The sequence below is a fragment of the Ahaetulla prasina genome, chromosome 8 (assembly GCF_028640845.1).
Source record: "Ahaetulla prasina isolate Xishuangbanna chromosome 8, ASM2864084v1, whole genome shotgun sequence".
Lineage (NCBI taxonomy): Eukaryota > Metazoa > Chordata > Lepidosauria > Squamata > Colubridae > Ahaetulla > Ahaetulla prasina.
The window spans coordinates 88,220,936-88,244,915 of record NC_080546.1 but is presented as its reverse complement, the minus strand read 5'-3'; the positions used below and the strand labels follow the sequence as shown (position 1 = coordinate 88,244,915).

At 47.1% G+C, this 23,980-nt stretch overlaps 1 protein-coding gene across 1 annotated transcript in view; it reads right to left on the bottom strand.

Annotated features, from left to right (window-relative positions):
* KLF3 (KLF transcription factor 3) overlaps positions 1–5,839 on the bottom strand; it is a 50,862-nt gene extending 45,023 nt beyond the window's left edge. Inside the window, exon 1 of the mRNA XM_058193831.1 lies at positions 5,227–5,839. The gene's annotated coding sequence lies outside the window, so the exon portion shown is untranslated. The remainder of the gene's footprint in view (positions 1–5,226) is intronic.
* Positions 5,840–23,980: the final 18,141 nt, after the last annotated feature.

Here is a 23,980-nt window from a genome sequence, read left to right as displayed (position 1 = left end):
AGATGTGGTGAGGGTTCCAAACTGGTGAGCTGTATTCTAGAATTGGTCTAGCAAATGTTTTATATGCTCTGGTTAGTAATTTCCCCAAATACATCACCACCTCTCTGCGTTATTTTTTTTTTAAAAAAAGCACCACCTTTACGCCTTTTCTCCCTCCCCCAAACCTCCCCCCCTCCCCACCCCCCCCAAAAAAAATCCAATCCAGAAAATAATCTCTCCTTGCTCGGATACTCTAAGATAAACAAGATTGGCCGAGTGAAAAGGTTAAGACCAGCTCTTGGCGGTGACATAACACAGGCGGGTTTTTTTTAAGCAATCTGGAGTGTGTGCGGAGACATGATAATTCAGCTGGGTGGAGACTGAACGTTGTTGGGGCAGTGACAAGAGGACAGGTCTGGGCTACTGATCAGCCAGAAAACAGCTTGAAACAGGAAAGAACACACATATGCTACTTGGAATGTGTGACGCAAAACCCGGCCTTGAAACAAAGAACAGGAAGCAGTGCTAGTGGCTCTCTTTCTCTCTCTCTCTCTCTCTCTTGAAAGGAAGAAAGGAAGGCCAGAGAAACATCTAGCTGACCTTTCCTGGACCTTTCCTTTCCCGGAGAAAGGGTGGGGTGGGGTGCGGATGGCTTCCGCCACAAACAAACCCACCACACAAAAAAATCAGCCGTTGGTGACCGAAGACGTATCCAAACAACAGCCTCTATCTGTAGGGAACCGGGTGGAGTATCTCTACAGGAGGCAACACCAGCCGCCACCACCCAATTGGATGCGCTTCTTCCGCTCCGCCCACAGAGCTGCTCAAAATATTTAAGCGACTTCCAAATAAATAAATTTATTTTAAAACAACAACAACAAATCTAAAACAATGAACTAGATGCCGTCGGAGTGCAGAGTTTGATTCGGGTTACGTTTACAAATAAAATTAAATTAAAAAAAAAAATAGAGCGTTGTTTTTAGGGCTAACAGAAGGAGAGAGTTGGAAGGGGCCTTTGGAGGTCTTCTAGTCCAACCCCCTACTCGAGCGGGAAACCCCATCATCGTTTCAGACAAACGGCTGTCCCGCTTCTGCCTACCTTACTACATCTATTCATGCAAATTAGTTCAATACAAGAATCTTTCTTCTCTGGGGATAATGCCACAATTAAAGTATATGGTATTATGGAGTAACTATAGGCAAAGCCACCATCAAATCTAAAGATGCCCATGTCGTTTTTTTTACCTGCAAGATAACAATAGTTTATCACGGTCAACTTTCTGGACATTTTCTGATTTATAGATCTGGGATCTAATGGTGTATTAACGAGATAGGATGATACTTAATACTTTTACCCAAATTTTTGCTTATAATGTAAATGAACAACAGCTATTTCGTGATAGCCGCACACTGATATGACACCATTGATCCGTCTTGTTCTAAGTTGCGTTTGAGAAATTCGTAAGCTTTATTGGATTTTATTCACTGAGGTTTGGGACTGAACGATAAATGTTTCCTCTCAGTTCGTTTGTTTGAAATAAGCCGTATAACTCAAATACCGGTAGTCCTCGACTTAACAATTGAGCCCAAAACTTTCCGAAAAAAACGGTCATAAATCATGGTTTTTTTTCCTCCCAACGCTGTCGTAACTTGGAACGGTCACTAAACGAACGGTTGTAATCAAACACTACACGTGCTAGTTACGAAGCCGGCTCTGTCCAAACCAAGCATCGCAAGGGATTAACCACCGTTTAGGAGCAAATACCATTTCTAAATCCACTTGACGTTCAGTACGCTTCTATCACAATCAACCACCGGGGCTCTTCTTAAAAAGCGATGTCTACGCTCTGCATTGTTTTTACAACGCTGATGTTTAACCATCACACCCTCAAGCCACACACGGCACACAATTTTTCTTCGCTTTGCACTAGTTTAACGTGACACCACCAGAGGACTGGAGCAAAGTTTTCAACCCCCAGCCTCTACCACCGCCATAGACTACCAGTCAAGCCCGCGCTTTCTCAGCTATTCAGAAATGGAAAACATCTTAGATTATGTCTAGGTGGCTCCAGCTCTTAAATTAATAGTAAGGACAAATGTTGGGCCTCGGGGAATCACATGCAGTACACGTTTATTTGGAACCGAGTCAAACTGGGCTAAAATGCAGCTTACCCCAAAGTAAATATATGCACAGCGGCTGTAACCTTTGATTAATATGTTTGCCTCTTTTTTTTTTTTCCTTTCAAAGAAATATCCCAGTTTTTCCCCTAACCCCGTTGCCCTGTAGATTACATTATCCTTCACCTGAACAACAGTATAGTTATTATAACTAGAAGGGTGGGAGGGATCTGGGGCAAAATATCTAGACAGGAAAAGAAAATAGATTTTCTTTTACATAACAGGTCAGAGTGTTAGTTCTGACTACTTGTAAAAAAAGAAAGGCGTTAGGGCCGAAGAATAAGCTTTCTTTCTTTATTAATCGCTCTTTTCTCTTGAGTTTATTTTCATGTCAAGTTTCTTTATCAGTACAGCATTCAGGAAAAGCCAAACTTAAGAAGTCTGAACTTGCTGGTTCACTTGATTGTGTATTTTGTCTACTGTGTGCCTGTGTGACACAAATCCTATCAGGTGGGAAGTATCAGTGCCACACAAGCACAAACAAAATATATTAATTGCCTTGAGCCTAAACGCAGTTGTAACATTAGATTGATAGGACCTAGTTTTGATCAAGTCTGTGGTTAAGGATTGGTCAAACACTTCGGCAAACTTTGAAAACTACTCTACGATGCCAAACAAACAAACAAAACAATCTTTATGACAGCAGAAGAAAAGTTTACAAGTTAAAAACGGTGACTCAATGTGCTAATGACTTCAATACAAAGTTTACATTTCCCCAGAAACTGGGGAAAAAAAACACCCGAGCCCAGTGACATTTACAGCCACACAAAAAAGAACTTAAAACGACAATGAATGGCCAAATGATAACAACAATTTAGAAGAGAGTGAATTTCCTCCCCCCTCCTTTGACAAATGTCTGCATCAAGAACGAAACACATTTGAAGTTTTGTCACCTGGAAGTGTTTAATATATTCAAGAAGCGGGAGTCTGAATTATGTTCAAATGATAACACCTCACTCCAAAGTCTGCATCTCACAGGCCTTCCAAATAAGCAATATTACACTTTTCTTAAACACCCAGAAAGCAGTATATTTGGAGAGGAGAAAAAAAAAATAGAAGTCAAATATTGATGTCTTTTCCAATTTGGTGTAAAAGTTGCACTATTTACACATCGTTCTCGCATTTCTAGGGGTGTTACGTCAATATTATTAATGCCGTTTTTAATACAAATCAATACCGGTGCCATAAATAAAGTGTGTGTGTGTGTGTGAGGAATATAAAACCACAACACAGTATCTCCATGGCAAGACATAAGTGTTTTGAAGCGAAGGCGCTAAACTAGACCAAATCGTATTTTTATGAAAACACATATTTCCAACAGAACTCTTAAAGAGAGTGTTCATTCTGACCAAGCGAGTGGCAAATACAGTTTCTAAGTAAATAAATTAAAAAGACACCTTCCCTATCAAATGCCCTCCTTATTTAGGAGCAGAAGTACAATTGCAGATTTCCAAATTAATCGCAACCCTCATTTTAGTGGGTGTTAACAGAGAGGAACAAAAAGCAGGAACTCCAGGATTTAAACCGATTTCTCTCAAGTTCGCTTCAAGGCCTGGGAATTGAAAAGGGTCATTGGGTGTCAAGAAAGCAGGTCACCCATATGGGGGGGCGGGGGAAAAGAAGCTCACAAAGGCTCTCTCTCTCCTCCCCCATCCCAAGAATGGGGAGGGAGGGGGATCAAACAGTCCAATCCAGCATCGCGCCATCCTTTTTTATTTTTGTTTTGCAAAAAAGCTCCGCAATTTTGTTTCAAAGGCTTTGCCTTTCCTAACCCAACTCCGCCAAGAAAAGGGAGGAAAAAGCGCCGACAAACGAGATTTCCCGAACCCTAAAACAAAAACAAAACAAAACATCTTTCTTGCCCCCACCCCCCACATTCCTCCCAGCCAATCGCAGATTAAGGGATCCCTGGGAATAATGGTCCCTCCGGCCAGGGATCCCAGGGGCCAAGGCTACTGGCTGGTTTCCCCCCTCCCAGTTCTCCCACTAAGCCCCCCTCTTTCCCCCCCGAGTTTCCACCAGCTCTGGGGGTGAGGAGTGGGAGAGAAAGATCTCTCCGCTCTGAGACCCCCCCCTCTTTTTGCAGCGGCCAAGATTTCCCACCGAAGTGGCGAGAGGCACTTTCGTCCCGAGCTCGCCACGTCGATAAAGAGCCGCGCTCGCCTTTCTCGGAGTCCCCCCGGAGACCCTTCTCCGCTTGCTCCGCCCGAGACCCCCTTTTAATCGACGCGTCCCGCCTTCCTCGCGACCCCCCCGTTCTTCTTCTTCCTCCTCCTCCTCTTCTTCCTCCTCCTCCTCCTCCCGAGCCCTCCAAGACCCCTTTGCTCCTTGCAATAGACAAGTAGAGCCTTCTTCTTCCTCCTCTTCCTCCCAAGCATCCAAGACCTCTTTCCTCCGGGTAATAGTTGAGCCTTCTTCGCAACCCCCTCCCCTCTTTCTTCTTCTTCCTCTTCCTCCTCCTCCTCCCCGAGCGCTCCAAGACCCCCTTTCTCTTTTGAACAGACGCGTTGAGCCTTCTTCGCGATCCCCTTTCTTCTCCCGCCTCCTCTTCCTCACCCACACCCCCACCCCGGAGCGCTCCCCCTTCTCCTTTCAACAGACACGTTGAGCCTTCCGCTCAACGCCCCCCATTTTCTTCTTCTTCTTCTTCTTCTTCCTCCTCCTCCTCCTCTTCCTCCCCCTTGAGCCCTCCAAGACCCCTTGCTCCTTTTAACAGACACGTTGAGCCTTCTTCGCGATCCCCCTTTTCTTCCTCCTCCTCCTCTTCCTCCCAAGACCCCTTCTCTCCTGGTCCCAGCTGAGCCTTCTTCGCACCCCCTCCCTCCCCTTTCTTCTTCTTCCTCCTCCTCCTCCCAAGACCCCTATTCTCCTGGTCCCAGCTGAGCCTTCTTCGCACCCCCTCCCTCCCTTTTCTTCCCCCTCCTCCTCTTCCTCCCAAGTCCCCTATTCTCCTGGTCCCAGTTGAGCCTTCTTCGCACCCCCTCCCTCCCCTTTCTTCCTCTTCCTCCTCATCTCCCCCCCCCCCCCAACCTCCCCCCCCCCGCCGCCGCCTCCCCGGGCAGGACTTACTTGGACTTGTCAAAGCAACCAACCTCTGAAGTTGGCGCTGCTGAGGCTGGCTGGCTGGCTGGCTGGTGGGCTCGGGCCGCCTTGGGGTTTTTTTCTTCCTCCCTCTTTCTCTCTCTTTCTCTCTCTCTGTCTCTCTCTCTCTCTCCAGCAGGCGGGCCACCTCCTGCGCTTGGCTTTCCCCCCCCACCACCACCCGGGCTCCTGGCACTAGGCAGCGCTGTCACATGACGCCGGCCCGGCTGGCTGGCTGGCTGGCTGGCTGTGCCAGGCTCCTTCGGCCGGCGGGGTAACTAAGAGGGGCGGGGAGGGGAGAGGCAGGCAGGCAGGCAGGCGGGCAGGGAGGGTCCGGGCGGGGCGCGCCGATCACTCAGCCGGCTGAGCAGGCAGGGCGTCTCCCTTCCCCTCCCCGGCTTGGCTGGGGCGAGGCTTCCGCGCACCGCAAGCCCAGCCAGGGGTCGGGGCGCGGCCGGCAGTCCCTGCTGGGCTGGGCCGCCTCCTTCGCACACAAACAAGTCGGGCACAGCCCCGGCTCTGCCCCTGCTTGGCCCCGGGAGGCAGAAGCGATGCTGCCTGCCTGCCTGTCCCAGCCGGCGGCTTTAATTACCCCCCTTGCAGCCGCCCCGCTGCCAAACTCGCCTTTCCAGCTGCTGCCGCTGCGCGCCGTCCTCCTTTGCCTTCCCTGCCTCCTTCCCTCCTTCCCTCCTTCCTTCCTTCCTTTCCCTCCCTCCCCCGCCTGTCAGCCGCACCTGGCACCCGCCTCGGAATGAGACACACGCAACGCACACACACAAGCACACCCAGAGAGCCGAGCACACGCCCGCCCTGCGAGGCAAAGCTGCCGCGGCGCAAAAAAAAAACACCAAAAAAAACCCCACACAAACAAACCCCAAACCCAAAAAACCAAAAACAGCGGCGGCAGACGCCAACTGCACCCCCTCCCCCCCCCGGCCTCTCCCCCCAAAAAAGCCCCGAGGGCAGGAAGGGAGGGGTGGCCTGAGAGGAGGAAACGCTCGCTGATGCTCAACCCTGCCTTGGCCACCAAGGCAAGCCCCAAGCCGCCACCGATCTGGAGAGGAGATGAACAGAAGAGGGGAGGGGGGGTCCCTTGCTTGCACCCAAGGCCGAGGGGCTTTTGGGGTTGGGGGTTGGGCAAGGAGCGTAGTCCATAGGGAAGAGGGAGGTAGGGTCCCTTGCACCCAGGGCTGAGACCGAGGCCTTTGGGGGTTCAGCAATGAGTATAGTCTATAGCAGTGGTTCCCAACCTTTTCTTGTTTGAGGCACAACCTTTTCTTGTTTGAGGCACCCTTGGAAAGCCTTTCAAAAGTTCCCGGCACCCTTATAAGGAAATAGATATTTAAAATCTCTGTAGCTCAAAAGTTCCCGGCACCCTCAAAAGATCTCACGGCACCCCTTAGTGCCGCGGCACACTGGTTGGGAACCACTGGTCTATAGAGAAGAGGGGAGAGGGTCCCTTGTACCCAGAACCAAGGGTCTTTTGAGAGCTCAGCAGTGAGTATAGTCCACAGGGAGGAGGGTCCCTTGAACCCAAGACCGAGGCCAAGGGTCTTTTGAGAGTTGGGCAATGAGTATAGTCTATAGAGAAGAGGGGAGAGGGTCCCTTGCACCAAGAACCAAGGGTCTTTTGAGAGCTCAGCAATGAGTATAGTCCACAGGGAGGAGGGTCCCTTGAACCCAAGACTGAGGCCAACGGTCTTTTGAGAGTTCAGCAATGAGTATAGTCTATAGAGAAGAGGGGAGAGGGTCCCTTGCACTCAGGACCAAGGTCAAGAGCTTTGGGGGTTCAGCAATGAGCCTAGTCTATAGGGAAGAGGGAGGGAGGGTCCCTTGTACCCAGGGCTGAGACTGAGGCCTTTGGGGGTTCAGCAATGAGCCTAGTCTATAGAGAAGAGGGGAGAGGGTCCCTTGCACCCAGGGCCAAGGCCAAGGGTCTGTACCGAAGAGGGGAGAGGGTCCCTTGCACCCACGACCAACGGTCTTTTGAGAGTTCAGCAATGAGTATAGACCACAGGGAGGAGGGTCCCTTGCACCCAAGACCAAGGCCAAGGATCTTTTGAGAGTTGGGCAATGAGTGTAGTCCACAGGGAAGAGTGGGGGAGGGTCCCTTGCACCCAGGACCAAGGTCAAGAGCTTTGGGGGTTCAGCAGTGAGCCTAGTCTGTAGGGAACAGGGGAGGGTCGCCTGCACCCAGGACTGAGGCTAAGGGTCTTTTGGAGGATACAGCAATGAGCGTAGTCCACAGTGAAGAAGGTCCCTTGAACCCAGGGCCAAGCCAAAGTGTCTTTTGAGGATTTGGCAATGAGTGTAGTCCCTAGGGAAGAGGGAGGGAGGGTCCCTTGCACCCAGGACCGAGGCCAAAGGTTGCCTGCATCCTAGAGTCCCAGATAAAAAAATGGATCTGAGCCCATCCTTCTCTTTCCTTTCCTCTTTCTCATTTGAGGTTGAGATGGAAGCAACTTTTAAGGTGGTCAGAGAGAGGAAATGGTCTCAAAGAGATGGCGATGGGGTGGTTAGGACAGTAGAGATCTGTTTTGTCAATTCAATCTCCATAAAGTCATCAAGAGTCCACTTTGCCATGACGTATGACCTTCTGACGGTTACTCCTTCCTTGCACACCTTATTACCCCCCCTGAAAGTGTACAGGTAGTCCTCAACTTACAACAGTTTACTTAGTGACTGAAGGTACAACGGCGCTGAAAAAGGTGACTTAGAACCATTTCCCCCCACTTGCGATCCACGGCGAGCATCCCCAGGGTCATGTAATTTACATTCAGATACTTGACAAATGATTCACATTTACGAGGGTTGCAAATGTCCCCGGGGGGCGGGTGTGTGTGTGTCCCATGATCCTCTTTTGTGACCTTCTGACAAAATCAACCGGGAAGCCGGATTCACTTAACAACCGTGTTACTAATTGAACAACCGCAGTGGTAAGGAAAGTCGCACAACGGGGCAGAGCTCAACAAATTTCTCACTTGGCAACCTCAGCTTTGGGTTCAATTGTGGGCTTAAGTTGAGGACTTCCATCCATGGTTCAAAATTCTATAACCATTGGCCATCTCCCTAAGGCTTGGTTGATGGATGGGTTAGGACTATGGATATTTTCCATGTATTTTCCAAAGCACCCGAAGGCCAGACAAGGAACAACGGATAGAAACTGAACAAGGAGAGATTCAACCTAGAAATAAGGAGAATTTTTCTGACACTGAGAGCAATCAACTGATGGAACAGAAGTTGCCTTCAGAAGTTGCGGGAGCTTCATCACTGGAGCCTTTCAAGTAGAGATTGGATTGCCCTCTGTCAGAAATGGTGTAGGGTCTCCTGCTTGGGCGGGGGTTGGACTAGATGGCCTACAGGGTCCCTTCCAACTCTGTTAATCTAATATCCACCAATGCCCTATTTCATAGTCACTAAGTTGTTTTTTTTTCTGAGAACATGAAACATTTGCATCACATGCAACCGTGATTTCAAAATATTTAGGAACAGGTGGGGAAAAAATGCTTCAAAGGATCTAATTTTATTTATTTATTTATTTATTGTTTTGTCTATCTTTCTTTTGTTTTTATCAAATTTCTCTCTCTTTTTTTTTGGAATTTGCATTTTTCTTCTCCTCTCTGAATAAAACAAAAACAAATTATTATTTTTTTAAAAAAAAACACGCAAAGATTTATACCATTTTAACGGTCTGAAGTTTATAAACCGGAGGGAATTCAAGGATACGCTTTAAATAACCTGATGCCTAATTTTTATTTAGTGATGTCGTGTGACATTTTAAACGCCACCTGAGTATTTCAGTACCTGGTCTTGATTGCTATAGTGATGAGTCTCTCCTTACAACCATTCGTTTAGTGTCCGTTCAAAGTTACAACGGCTTTGGAAAAGTGATTTTTTAAAACCATTTTTTTCACACTTAACGACCGTTCGGGCATCCCTATGGTTATGTGATCAAAATTTGGGCACATAACCATAATTTGGCAACTGATTTTGTGCCCTTCTGACAAGCGAAGTCAACGGGGAAGCCAGATTCACTTAAGAAGCTTGTTGCTAACAACTGTAGCAAGAAACAGTCTTACAATGGCGCAAAATTCACTTAACAACCGCCTCACTTAGCAACAGATGTTTAGGAGTCCGTGGTGGGTCGTAAGCCGAGACTGCCTCTACCGTTCAAAAGCACATGCCACGTTTCTGAGTTTCCGCGGAAGATGTAAGTTAATCAGGCTCTACATCCCCAAGGTTCATCGGCTCATTAAATATCAGAATTTCTCTTATGACCAGAGTCTCCGTGAAGGGATCTGTGGCCCAATGGTGTGGCGCATTTTGGTGCCGCAGCCAGCCCAGCGTGTAATGAATTGGTTCATCTGATACAGCTATTATATGTCATACAGAAGAGGTGTGGTAAGGACTCTGTTTTTCCAGTTTCTCAGCATGTGACAAGTTATGTTCTGGAGCCGTCATCCAGACAGATGTCAGGCTGTGTCTACTGCTTTTGCTTCATTCAGGGGTGGGCTTCAAAAATTTTAGCAAGGGGTTCTCTGCTCAGTTGCTGGGTGGGCGTGGCCATGGTGGGCGTGGCCTAGATGGCCTCCTGCACCACGGCAGGGGGAGGGGTTGTTTTTGCCTTCCCCGGGCTCCGGAGGTTTTCATCGAGCCTCTGGGAGGGCCCATTTCCAGCCTCCCTGAACTTCCAGTAGGCCCGTTTTTTGTCCGTGCGCACACCTGCGTTCAAAACAGGCCACGTGGGGACTCCTGTGAGAATCGGGGTGGGCTGGGCAGGGCCAGCCAGGAGGAGGATTTGGGGGGTTCTCCGAACTGCACAGAATCTTAGCTAGAGGTTTTTTTGAACCCCTGCGAACCCCCAGCAGCCCACTCCGGCTTAATTCCTATATCTCTACCTCCCATTAGATTTCCGTACTCCTAATCATTGAAAGAGGGACGCGGTGGCTCAGTGGGCTAAGACTCTGAGCTTGTCCATCGAAAGGTCGGCAGTTCAGCGGTTCGAATCCCTAGTGCTGCCGTGTAACGGGGTGAGCTCCCGTGGCTTGTCCCAGCTTCTGCCAACCTAGCAGTTCGAAAGCATGTAAAAAATGCAAATAGAAAAATAGGGACCACCTTTGGTGGGAAGGTAACAGCGTTCTGTGCACCTTTGGTGTTGAGTCATGCCGGCCACATGACCACGGAGACGTCTTCGGACAGCGCTGGCTCTTCGGCTTTGAAACGGAGATGAGCACCGCCCCCTAGAGTCGGGAACGACAAGCACATATGTGCGAGGGGAACCTTTACCTTTAATCATTGAAAAGATGGCAATTACATGGACAAGAAATCTTTAGCATTTCTTTTCATATTTTTCCTTCCCCCTTCGTGTTACATATGGTTGGCAACTAATTGGGAGCTTTGCGAAAGGAAGCCAACCCTGTCTGGAAAGACAGATATGGAAGTGGAAGCTCAAAGATTTTGGCCAATGTGGTGAGAAGAAAGGACTACTTGGAGAAGACCCCGAGGTTGGGAAAGGTGAAAGGCGAAAGGAGAAGGGGACAGCAGAAGAGATGATTAGAATAGAGTAAGTAACAGAGTTGGAAGGGACCTTGGAGGTCTTCTAGTCCAACCCCCTGCTTAGGTAGGAAACCCTAAACCATTTCAGACAAATCGTTGTCCAACCTCTTCTTAAAAACCTCCATTGTTGGAGCACCCACAACTTCTGGAGGCAAGGAGTTCCACAGATTAATTGTTCTAACTGTCAGGAAATTTCTAGGTTGTTAGTTCTAGGTTGCTTCTCTCCTTGATTAGTTTCCATCCGTTGCTTCTGGTCCTACCCTTAGGAGCTTTGGAGAATAGCTTGACTCCCTCTTCTTTGGGGCAGCCCCTGAGATATTGGAACACTGCTATCATATCACCCCTAGTCCTCCTTTTCATTAAATTAAATTAAATTAAATTAAATTAAATTAAATTATGGGTGCTTCATCACTAGTGGTTTTTGAGAAGCGACTGGACACACACTTGTCTGAAATGGGGTAGGGTCTCCTGCTTGAGCAAGGGGTTGGACCAGTGGTGGGATTCAAATAATTTAACAACCGGTTCTCTGCCCTAATGACCAGATAGGTAGGTGTGGCTCGGTGGTCATGTGACTGTGTGGGCGTGGCCAACTCAACATCACTCATGTCAATGGGTGCTTCGCTTTAGGTGTTACAATGTAATAAGGGTTAACCATAGAGGCAGTTTCTGTAAGCAGGGCAATAAAGATGAGGCTAGAAACACCACCAGAATGTTTGCTTCCTGCCTTCCTTACAGGATTAGCCCTGTAAAATGGAAAAAAAAACAAAATAAGATTTCTTCCAACAATCGGTTCTCCGCACTGCTTAGAAAGTTAGCAACTGGTTCTCCCGAATAGGTGCGAACCGGCTGAATCCCATCACTGGCTTGGACTAGATGACCTCCAAGGTCCCTTTCAGCTCTATTCTGATTGATTGATTGATTGATAATTTCATTGATGCCATGCACATAAATTCGGACAAACTCTGGGAGTCAATGGAAGACGGGGTGGGTGGGTGCTGGAAGTTGGTGGTCCATGGGATCACAAAGATTCAGTCACGACTTAGTGACTGAACAACAATAATTGGAAACTTATAAAGGTAATCCTTGATTTTTCACCATTTGTTTAGTGATTGTTCAAAGTTACAACGGTCCCAAATGAACTTGAGGCCGTTCGGGTTTGGATAGGGACGAACAGGCTCCGACTCAACCCATCCAAGACGGAGTGGCTGTGGATGCCGGCGTCCTGGCACAGTCAGCTTATTCCATTGCTGACTGTGGGGGGTGAATCGTTGGCCCCCAGGGAATCGGTGCGCAATTTAGGCGTTCTCCTGGATGCATGGCTGTCTTTAGAAGACCATTTGACGGCCGTCGCCAGGGGATCTTTTTATCAGGTCCGCCTGATTCACCAATTGCGCCCTTTCCTGGACTGGGACTCGTTATGCACAGTCACTCATGCCCTCGTCACTTCCCGCCTGGATTACTGCAATGCTCTCTACATGGGGCTCCCCTTGAAGAGCACCCGGAGACTCCAACTGGTACAGAATGCGGCCGCGCGGGGGATTGAAGGAGCTCCTCGTAGCTCCCATGTAACACCTCTCCTGCGCAGGCTGCATTGGTTGCCGGTGGTCTTCTGGGTGCGCTTCAAGGTGTTGGTTATCACCTTTAAAGCTCTCCATGGCATCGGACCGGGATATTTACGGGACTGCCTACTGCCGACAGTTACCTCCCATTGTCCAATACGTCCAGTGAGCGCCCACAGGGAGGGTCTCCTTAGGGTGCCGTCGGCTAGTCAATGTCGGCTGGCGGCCCCCAGGGAAAGGGCGTTCTCTGTGGGGGCCCCGGCTTTGTGGAACGAGCTGCTGTTGGAACTCCGTCTTCTCCCTGATCTTTGGACCTTTAAATGCGAGCTCAAGACTTCCTTTTTTCACCAAGCGGGGCTGGCCTGATTGATTGATTTTAATATTTGGGGGTTTTAGCGGGCTTCTTAACAGGGGTTTTTGTCTTTTGTAATTTTTTATCTAATATTTTTAAGCATACAGCGGTTAAATTAGATTTTTAATCTTGTTACGGTATTTTAAATTGTTTTTGGATTATTGTCGTTTTATTTGCTGTACACCGTCCTGAGTCTTCGGAGAAGGGCGGTATAAAAATGTGAATGAATGAATGAATGAATGAATGAATGAATGAATGAATGAATAAATAAATAAATAAATAAATAAATAAATAAATAAATAAACTGACTTAACAACTGTTGCAGCAACCCTATGGCCTCGGGACCCAAATTTTGATGCTTGGCAACTGGTTCATATGGTTGCAGCGTCATGGGATCAAAATTGAGATGCCTGGAAACCGACTCATATTTATCATGGTTGAAGTGCCCTGCGATCCCCTTTTGCGATCTTCTGACAAGCAAAGTCGGCGGGGAAGACTTTACGACCGGGTTCCTAACTTAGCGACTGCAAGTGGTTCACTTAACCCACCGTGGCAAGGACCACTTAACAACGGTCACGTTTAGCAACAGAAATTTGGGGCTCATTTTTCGGGTTGTAAGTCAAGGGACTACCTAACATTACATTCATCCGTTTCACGTCGTTTAGAGTAGAAACCTTTAGACAAACAGCGTCATTCTGCTGAGCCAAATGAGGTTGATTTGACTTTGTAAAATCTGGACTTTGGCACAACTGTTTGCCTTGGATGTGACGAATTTGAATTAAAAGATTGCACAGGCTCGAATAATTCGAACACGCTTTCAGTCTCTACCTCTCCCTTCTGTAGGGCTTCGGTTTATCCCAGTGGTGAAATCTGAACTGGTTTACTACTGGTTCAGTGGCTGCCAAACACGCGCTGTGTACACGTATGCGCTGTGCGCACCGCACACCAAATGCAAACCACCAGCACCCTTCCCATCTAGCACTGATGACACTACCTAGTTTGGTCACGCAATGTCTGCAAGAAAGCCATCTAGCTCAGACAGCCCTGGGAACCCCACACCTCCTCCTCCTCCTCCTCCTCGTTTCTGACACATCAGGTATGTTAGATGCGAAATCAAAATCAGCCCTCAAACACAGAAACTGTTACTACCTTCCAGAGTAAAACTGGACATGTATTTTGGTCGGTTCGCCTGACTTAATGAGCCTGTCCTCCGTTTCATTGGTTGAACTATCTGGGCCAACCGTTGGGAGTTACCAGCAGATGGGAAGGAGAATCAGAGTTGTAATTACTGGTGTTACATTTATGGCACCTTATTTTCTAAGCATACGGATAAATAAATAAGCTTTGGCCATTTTAGGAGATTTGAAGGTAGGTCTCTATTTCTCTTATCCTGGCATCCACACCAAAGATAGTTCTGCACAAGGAAGACGAAAAGCCTGCGACAAAATGCGACCAGATCACCCTCTGCTTCTTTCTTCTTTGCCACTTTCATCCTCCAAGGTGAAATTGGGAATAATCTTATCACCGAAGAGGTTAGATCAGGGGGTGAAATGCTGGACTGTCACTAAGCAAAACTGTTGTTAAGTCGAGGACTACCTGCACTTGCATCGCATTTGAACAGAGGAAGAGAGTTATTTCATTTTCATGTTCTCGGAGAATTCATTCCTTCTGTGTCTTACTATGTTACCAAAGTAGTTTCGCAATCCTGCAACGGGCAAAAATTCCCTATAAAAACCAGCGCATGTTTTGTTTGCGCGACAAGTTTATCTACATGCCAACAGATCACCCCAAAATAATAATAATAATCCATCTGCTACCTGCTAAACCAGCTGCTGGGATTATTGGTGACAAATGTTTCCTGCCCAGGTAAGCGGGCGGGGGGGTCAGGCAGCAATGCTCCTTGGATCACTTCTGTTGGCAAAGAGAAATTTCCCTAGTTTCATTTAATTAAACTCCCCTGCCCTTCATTTCCCCATTCCTCAATCATGTTTGATTCTCAGAGAATCCCCTGGGAAAGCCCCTCCATTTTTCTTTGCAAGCTTTTTGCAAATAAATGGTCTGGCATTGATTCCTGTCTAGGGCTGAGAGAGAGTAACTAGCCCAGGGTCACCCAGTTGGCTTTGGCCTATGGCGGGACCAGAACTTATGACCTCCGAGCAGTGGTGAAATCTGAACCAATTTACTACCGGTTTACTGGCTGTGCATGCGCGCCGCGTGCCAAATGCACGCTGAGCGCACGCATGCACAGTACACACCACGCACCAAATGTGAGGTGCGCGTGCGCAATGCAGGCCAAAAGAAGGCATGGGGTAAGTAGAACAGCGCGCAGGGGTGTGTGTGTGTATGATCAGCTGTGGCGCGCGATCTTTTTTTTTACTTTTAAAAGCATTTTTTTTTTACAACCGGTTCGGCCGAATAGGTTGTAAAAAAATGCTTTTAAAAGTAAAAAAAAACAGAGGCTCTGACGATTGCAGGGCTCAGCTGTGATCGTCAGAGCCTTTTTTTTTTTTAGCTTTTAAAAGCATTTTTTTAAAAGAAGTGGCAAGTGGGCAAGCGGGCAATTGGGTGAGCATGGCCAGGGGGCAAGGGCAGGGATTTTTGCTATTAGTTCTCCAAACCACCCGCCACCATTGCTACCGGATCGGCCGATCCGGTCCAAGCCGGGAGCATTTCACCCCTGCCTCCAAGTTTTCTAGCCTGATGCCTTAACTACTTTACCAAACGAATTCCAAATAAACTTCTCTCTATTTTTTTCTACAAGAACCTAAGGGAAAAAAAAAAAACCCCGCACATCTAAGCAGTCCTCACCTTACGACCACAATTGACCCCCATATTTCTGTTGCTGAGTGAGACATTTGTTGCGTGACTTTTGCCTCCCCTTTTACGACCTTTCTTGCCACAATTGTTAAGCGAATCACTGTTGTTCTTAAATTAGCGCCACCGTTATTCAATGAATCGGGCGAAGTTGAAACAACTTCCAGGAATGTGCTCTTAATAATATGTACACGGATTACGATATGATCGTTTTGTGTTGTAGATTTGTTCCAAGGGGATGAAACAGTTGTGTTCCAGTGGCAACTTCTAGTAGCAATTAATTGCAATAAAACTGTAGGAGCGTGACGGCTACAGGGGCCAAATTCCAGAGTTGAAGACAGAGACGCAAACTGAGGCTAAGATCATCCCTATCTTAACCATCTTAAGAGTGAGACGTCCTCGTTCCTTGTGCGGAAAAGTATTTGCCTTTAAAAAAAAAAGAAAGAAGCTGCCCTAATTTTTGCAAAACAGGTACGGAAGGGATTGCTTTACAGAGGGAATTAGCGTATGTGGAACTGTAATCAAGCTAATAATAGTTTAGTAACGAAGTCACTAAAATATCCACTGCCCTTCTGCAGAGTCCTAAAGGGAATTTCCTCCTAGCAGAATTTATGCTAAGAGGATAATGGCATTCCCAACACAATCAGAGGTGGTATTCAGACGGTTCGGACCGGTTCGGGCGAACCGATAGTGGCCACCTGCAAGTGGGCCTGCCCACCGCCCACCCACCCAGGCGCAATCCCATCCTATATGGCTGTGTTTTGACGCTGCATCAGGGGTGAAATGTAAAATTCGTTACTACCGGTTATGTAGGTGTGGCCTGGGGGGGATAATGTGACTAGGTGGGTGTGGCCAACTTTTTTAAATTTTACTTTAAAAGCATTTTTTTTCTACAAGCTCTTCAGTCGAAGAGGTTGTAAAAAATGCTTTTAAAAGCCTGTGATGATCAGGCAACTCAGCTGGGATCGCCAGAGGGGAAAAAAATGCTTTTAAAGGGTTCTGACCATCCCAGCTGAGTTGCCTGATCACCGGAACCTTTTAAAAACATTTTTTTCTAAAATGCTTTTAAAGGGTTCTGATGATCCCAGCTGAGGCACATGATCATCAGTGGCTTTTTTTTTACTTTTAAAAGCATTTTTTCGGCCAAAGAAAAAATGCTTTTAAAAGCAAAAAAAACAACAACAACAAACTCTGATGATCGCGCGGCTCAGCTGGGGTGGGGGTGGGCAGGGATTTTTGCTACCTGTTCTCCGAACCACTCGCGGCCATTGCTACCGGATTGGGTGATCCGGTCCGAACCGGGAGCATTTCACCCCTGTGCTGCATGCATGTGTGGATGGCATGCGTGAGTTAATTGCCGTGTTCTTTGATGTTGCACGCATGAGTGGACGGTGCACGCAAGCGAATTGCCGTGTTTTGTGAGGCTGTATGTGTGCGCACGCTCACATTTCCGGTGCTGGGCGAACCAGTTGCTACAGTTGCTACATGGATCATGTATAGCATATGGGCGTCACTGTGGAGAGGGGTTCATTAGGAGCCACCCAGTGGTGAGATTCAAATAATTTAACAACCAGTTCTCTGCCCTAATGATCAGCTGGGTAGGCGTGGCTCGGTGATCATGTGACCGTATGGGCGTGGCCAACTCAACATCACTCACGTCGATGGGCGCTTCATCTTAGCTGTTACAATGTACTAAGGGTTAACCAGAGAGGCAGTTTCTGTAAGCAGGGCAATAAAGATTAGGCTAGAAACACCACCAGAATGTTTCCTTCCTGCCTTCCTTACAGGATTAGCCCTGTAAAGTGGAAAAAAACAAAATAAGATTGTCATGTCCCACTCCTCCACTGACGACCGGGTCAGGGAAATCCGAATCAGGCGTGCCTCTGCAGCTCTGCCAAAGTCCTAGCAAAGTCCTCAGGGCAGGCAGGAGATCAGAAAGTGACTTCAGCAAGATATGTTAGACTTTGCCTGACTCAGAGAATGCCAGAAAGCAGAACCTTTATATAGGCCATGGGGTGTGGCTCCATGACTCAGCACTTATCCAGGCCTGCCCCTCCCTTCCTTCTGTTGCCTCCGCCTATCAAGTCTTCTGACATGAAGGTCACTCCAATCGGCAGCTATTGGTAATTGACCTTCCTCAGGCTCACATGCTGTGGAGGAGGGGGAGGGGTCTAGTTGCTCCATTTGCCTGGGCATGGAGCCAGAGCTGGGGGCTGGAGGTATTTCTTCCTCTTCAGCCTGTCTGGGCATGGAGCCAGGGCTGGGGCCGGGAGGCATACTAGGACATTCTTCAGTGTTCGGAAGCAGATAAGCAGACCCCGGCTGAGGTGAGAGCGGGCAAGACACAACAAAGATTTCTTCCAACAACCGGTTCTCTGAACTGCTTAGAAAGTTAACAACCGGTTCTCCCGAATAGGTGCGAGCCGGCTGAATCCCACCACTGGAGCCACCTGTAGTTTTCTACAAGATGAGTGGCTAAATACAGACTTACGACCACAACGCTGCAAAACATTTCTGTTGCTGAGTGAAAAATTTGTTAAGTGTGTTTTGCTCCACTTTACGGCCTTTCTTGCTGCCGTTGTTAAGTGAATCCCTTGCAGTTATTAAGTTAGTGACATAGTGAAGTGAATCCGGCTTCCCCATTAGACTTGGCTGGTCAGAAGGTCGCAAAAGGGGGTGACATGACCGTCGTAAATATGAACCACTGTGCCAAGGGTCTGGATTTTGATTACGTGGGGAATGCTGCAACGGTTGTAAGTGTGAAACGAGGTCATCAGTCACTTTTTTCACGGCCACTGTAACTTCAAACGGTCACTAGATGAACTGTTGTAAGTCGAGGACTGTAAATGTCTTTAATAAAGTAAATAAAATATGGGTAGTCACCAACTTACCATTACAATGGAGCCGGCCCATCACAGTTATAATTCATAAAATGGTGAACGGTGGGCAATAACAATTAAAAAGACATTTTGGGACGGTTTTCAAAACTGAATTTGGAAACCGAACAACTTACAACTTACTAAACTTACTAAATACAAGTAGTCCTCAATTTACAGCCTTTTCATTTTGGGAGCATTTGAAGTTACAACCAAGTTACAACCAAGTTACAACCAAGTTACAACCAAGTTACAAAGTGACCTGTGACCATTTTTCACACGACCATTGCAGCCGCCCCACGGACGTGTGATTTACATTCAGGTGCTTAGCAACTGACTCACGTTTATGACGGCTGCCGCAGCCTGGGGTCATGCGATTCCCTTCTGCGACCTTCTCACAAGCAATGGGGGGAACCAGATTCTCTGAACAACCGTGTTACTCATTCACTTAACAAATAGTGGCAAGAAAAGTCGTAAAACGAAGCAAAACTCATTTAAAGAATCTCTCTCTCCGCGACATCCATTCTGGGCTCCATTGCGGTCGTAGGCCGAGGACTTACCTGTAGCTACTGTTAGGCCAGGCCCGTCCCTTTGCATGAATCGTGGTGAAGCTGTGGTAACTCGCAACTTAAAAAAAAATGCATGAAGCTCCCTAGACATTCCTACAACACCTGTCCACTAATAAGTGTGGGGTGAGGTCATTCTGTGAACACATTTAAATCGGGTTCATTCAAGGAGAGGGAGGGCCAAGATTAGCCTCTCCTTCCCCAGTGAACCCGATTAAGGCGCATAATCTGTGTTATCAAGGTTATTGTTCCTTTGCTGTTAAAAACATCAAGAAAACAGCATCTAAGGGTAGTCCTCAACTTACAACAGTTCATTTAGTAACCGTTAAGTTACAACGGCATTGCAAAAAAGGGCTTACGACAGTTTCTCACACTTACAACCGGCGCCCTAAGATCATGTGATCAAAATCCCGAGGTTGGGCCACTGACTCATACTTACGACGGTCACAGCATCCTGGGATCACACAATCCTCTTCTTGCGACCTTCCAACCTGCCAAGTCAATAGGGATTCGTTTAACAAGCACATTACTCACTTAACAAACTCAGGGATTCTCTTCATGGCTAGGGCCAGGAAGTTCGTAAAATTGGGCGAAACTTAACCCGTGTGTCCCTTAGCAAACAGAAATGTAGGGCTGAGTTGTGGTCGTAAGTTAAGAACTACTTATAGTACACCTAGGCGTGCCAGTAGAGGTGTTAACCACAAGGAGGTTTCTCTATAGGAGAGGTTAATAGCTGTTCTCCCACACTGTCGGTGCTGGTGAAAAGAAGAGAATAATTCGTGCGTGACATGATAGAAGTCTTCCAGTACTTGCGGGCCTTCCACAAAGAAGAAGCGGTCCACCTATTCTCCAAAGCGCCTGAAGGCAGGACAAGAAGCAACGAATGGAAATTCATCAAGGAGAGAAGCAACCAGCCGGTTCGGTCCGGTTCGGGCAAACCGGTAGCTCCCACAATCAGTTGGTAACTGCACTATCCTGTCCTTTATCTCCAGCTTCGTAGCTCATCTCAATCGCGCAGCACAGTTGATTCCCTCCCCCTCGCTGTTCTACTAACCATTGCTGATTTGGAAGGTAAGCAGCTGAGTTTCTAAATGCTCCATTTTCAGCTGTGTGCCTTAGCCGCGCGCACAAAGCAGCGCTCACACCGGTTGTTAAACCGACAGCATCCCACCGCTGGAAGCAACCTGCAACTCTAAGAAGCTGAACGCCTTGTTTTCAGAAGTTGTGGGTTCTCCATCACTGGAAGCTTTCAAGAAGAGTAGCGGAAATTTTGAGTAGTTCGGAGAACCGGTAAATCCCACCTGACCGGCCCTGCCCCCCATCTATTCTCTGCCTCCCGAGTCCCAGCTGATTGGGAGGAAATGGGGATTTTGCAGTAACCTTCCCCTGGATTGGAGAGGGAATGGAGATTTTACAGTATCCTTCCACGCCCACCAAGCCACGCCCACCAAGCCGTGCCACGCCCACCAAGCCACACTCACAGAACCCGTAGTAAAAAAATTTGAAACCCACCACCGTGTTGGAAGATTTTTTTATTTAAAGGTAAACAGGACAGTTTACTTCATAAGTAACCAACAGAAAAACAAACAGACAATGTCTTTAGCCATTTGGATATAAAATGTATGCAAACCGAAGTCGGGGGGTGGGTGGGTTTGGACTAGATGACCTCCAAGGCCCCTTCCAGCTCTGTTACTGTTCACATAAACTCTTCAACTTTCCATGCAAGACAATGTCTTAACAACTGTGGTTCCCCTGCACTCCCTTGGTTAAAAATTATGTTTATGAAGGTATCTTTTCTTTTATGTACACTGAGAGCATATGCACCAAGACAAATTCCTTGTGTGTCCAATCACACTTGGCCAATAAATTCTATTCTATTCTATTCTATTCTATTCTATTCTATTCTATTCTATTCTATTCTATTCTATTCTATTCTAACATAGTTGCTAGCTTTCTTTTCCCCCTCGGCTTCCAAAGCAGTAAAAAAAAATATTGATTTTTTTTTTTAAATCCAAAGGGATAGAAGAGGTTAAAAGTCTCCCTCTGCCCTTGTAAACTAGGCCTCTTTTGTGTCTTTTGTGTAGATGGGCTGAGCTGGGCGGAAGGAATTAAAAAAAAGCCACCGTTGCAAGAATTGTGGGAGATTTGGCACTGAATGAAAGAACTAGCGGCCCAAGGCGTCCGTACCGTTGGCACAGCTCGATTGGAACCGCCGACATTTCGAATCCTTACAAACTCGGAGCAAAACCCCGAATATTCTGCATTCGAATACGTGAAAGTATATAATGCCACTTCAGGCCTCCTGAAATGCGAGAAAGAACGATCCTGTAAGGCTGGTTTTTCCGTCTTGGTCAGGGTGTGGTATCCCCTTAATAAGTAAACTAAATAATTACTTATTTACAGATTCAGCAAACAGGGAAATCGGCCGTGACTTTTGAAACAGGACGGGGGCCAGAGGAAGGGAGTGGAGAAAAAGCTGGGTTTGTTTATCGAAAATATATGAAAGTCCAGCTTGAAACCCTGGCTTGCTCATTTGTATAGTTTAGAGAAGGTTTCGTCGGTCTAATCGCCTGAAAATCCTTCTGTTCTTAAAAAATATTCACCATACAGGTAGTCCTCGTCTTACGACCGCAATTGAGCCCGACGTTTCTGCCGCTAAACAAGACGGTTGCTAAGGGCGTTTGCTCCCATTTTGCCGCAGGCAGTCTCGGATTACGACCCACCTAAACGTCCGTGGGCTAATTGAGACAGTTGTTAAGTGAGTTTTGCCCCATTGTTAAGACCGTCCTTGCTACAGTCGTTAGGTGAATCACTGCGCTTAAGTTAGCACCGCGGTTGTTGAGTGAATCTGGCTTCCCCGTTGACTTTGCTCGTCAGACGGTCGCAAAAGGGGATCACGGGCCTTTGCAACCGTCATAAATGTGAATCGGTTGCTAAGTGGGAAAATTTCGATTTGTGTGACCATGGGGATGCAGCCCTGGTCGTAAGTCTGAAAATGTGAAAACCGGTCCTGTCACTTTTTTCAGTGGCAATTGTAACTTCGAATAATCCCTAAACGAATTGTTATAACTTGAGGACTACCTGAAATAGAAAAGATATATATATATATTGCTCCTAGAAGCACGAAGCTGAAGCCTGAAGATGACGAATGAGACTTCGTCGAAACGTCACCAAGACACTTCCAATTTTACATGGGAGAAAACCCGAATAACCAAAGACCGACCGACCGACCGACCTACCTACCTACCTACCTACCTACCTATATACATATACATATATATATATGTTTTCTGAGGTTTTCGCGGGTGTTTGTATGTAGGTCTTTGGTTATTCGGGTTTTCTCCCGCGTAAAATTGGAAGTGTCTTGGCGACGTTTCGACGAAGTCTCATTCGTCATCTTCAGGCTTCAGCTTCGTGCTTCTGGGAGCAATGTGTGATTGCAGCTGTTTCAATTTTCAAAACTTCCAATTTTACGTGGGAGAAAACCCGAATAACCAAAGACCTACATATATATATATATATATATACATATATATATATATATAAGAAGCCAAACGAAGCTGGTCTATTTCTCGGCTGGGATGTAACCTTGTTCGGCTGCTGTAAGGTCACAAAAATTGTAAATTTTGACGTATTTGTGGCCAGCGTCACCTCCATGAGTTCAACGACTTCACACGTTTATTTTGAAATAACTTAGAAGACTGATCAAAAAGATAACGCTAAATTACAGTGGCATGCATACTTTGGAAGGACACCTATTGCCAAAGCTTAAATACAGTTGGGAAATATGCATTCTCTTCATCTACAGGAATACCAGGATGTGAGTGACCTAAATTTTAAATTCATAGCACCTAATTAAGAGAAAGGGATGTGGTGGCCCAGTGGCTAAGATGCTGAGCTTGTCGATGGAAAGGTTGGCAGTTCAGCGGTTCGAATCCCTAGTGCCGCGTAACGGGGTGAGCTCCCGTTACTTGTCCCAGCTTCTGCCAACCTAGCAGTTCGAAAGCATGTAAAAAAATGCAAGTAGAAAAACAGGAACCACTTTGGTGGGAAGGTAACAGCATTCCGTGCGCCTTTGGCTTTTAGTCATACCGGCCACATGACCACGGAGGTGTCTTCGGGCAGCACTGGCTCTTCGGCTTTGAAACAGAGATGAGCACCGCCCCCTAGAGTCAGGAACGACTAGCACATATATGCGAGGGGAACCTTTACCTTTACCTTTAATTAAGAGGCGATCGAGTATCTGCCATCAAGTTGGTGTTGACTATTAAAAAATCACAGATTTTTTTTTCATGCTGATCTGTCATGTAGATCATCTCCTAGCCGGACACTATCCATCCACCATGGTAGAATAGATACATCTAAATTCCCAATGTACTAGGGGTGAAATCCAGCAGGTTCTGAAAGGTTCTGGAGAACCGGTAGCGGAAATTTTGAGCAGTTCGGAGAACTGGCAAATACCGCCTCTGGTGGCCCCAGAGTGGGGTGGGAATGGGGATTTTGCAATATCCTTACCCCCAGGAGTGGGGAGGGAACGGGGATTTTGCAGTATCCTTCCCCTGCCACGCCCAGTAAGCCATACCACGCCCACCAAGCCACGCCCACAGAACCGGTAGTTAAAAAAAATTCCATTGTTTCTTGTCCTGCATTCAGGGGCTTTGGAAAATAAATTAACCTCTTCCTCTTTGTGGCAGCATCTCAAATACCGGATTACTGCTAATGTCACCCCTGGTCCTTCTTTTCTCTAGACTAGCCAAACCCCAAATTCTACAACCATTCGTCATATGTTTTAGTCTCCAGGCCTTTAATCAGTTGCTCTCCTTTGCACTTTTCCCAAAGTCTCAACATGTGGGGACCAAAACTGGATGCAGCTTACTTCATTCCCAGCATCGTTCAACTCAAAGTAAAACAAATGCCTCCCAACACAAATTCCTCAGTTATCTCACAAACCTTAGTCCAATTAGGAAAACTGCCAAAGGTCCTTCCTGGCAGACGTCCAGAAGCCACAAAAACAAAGAT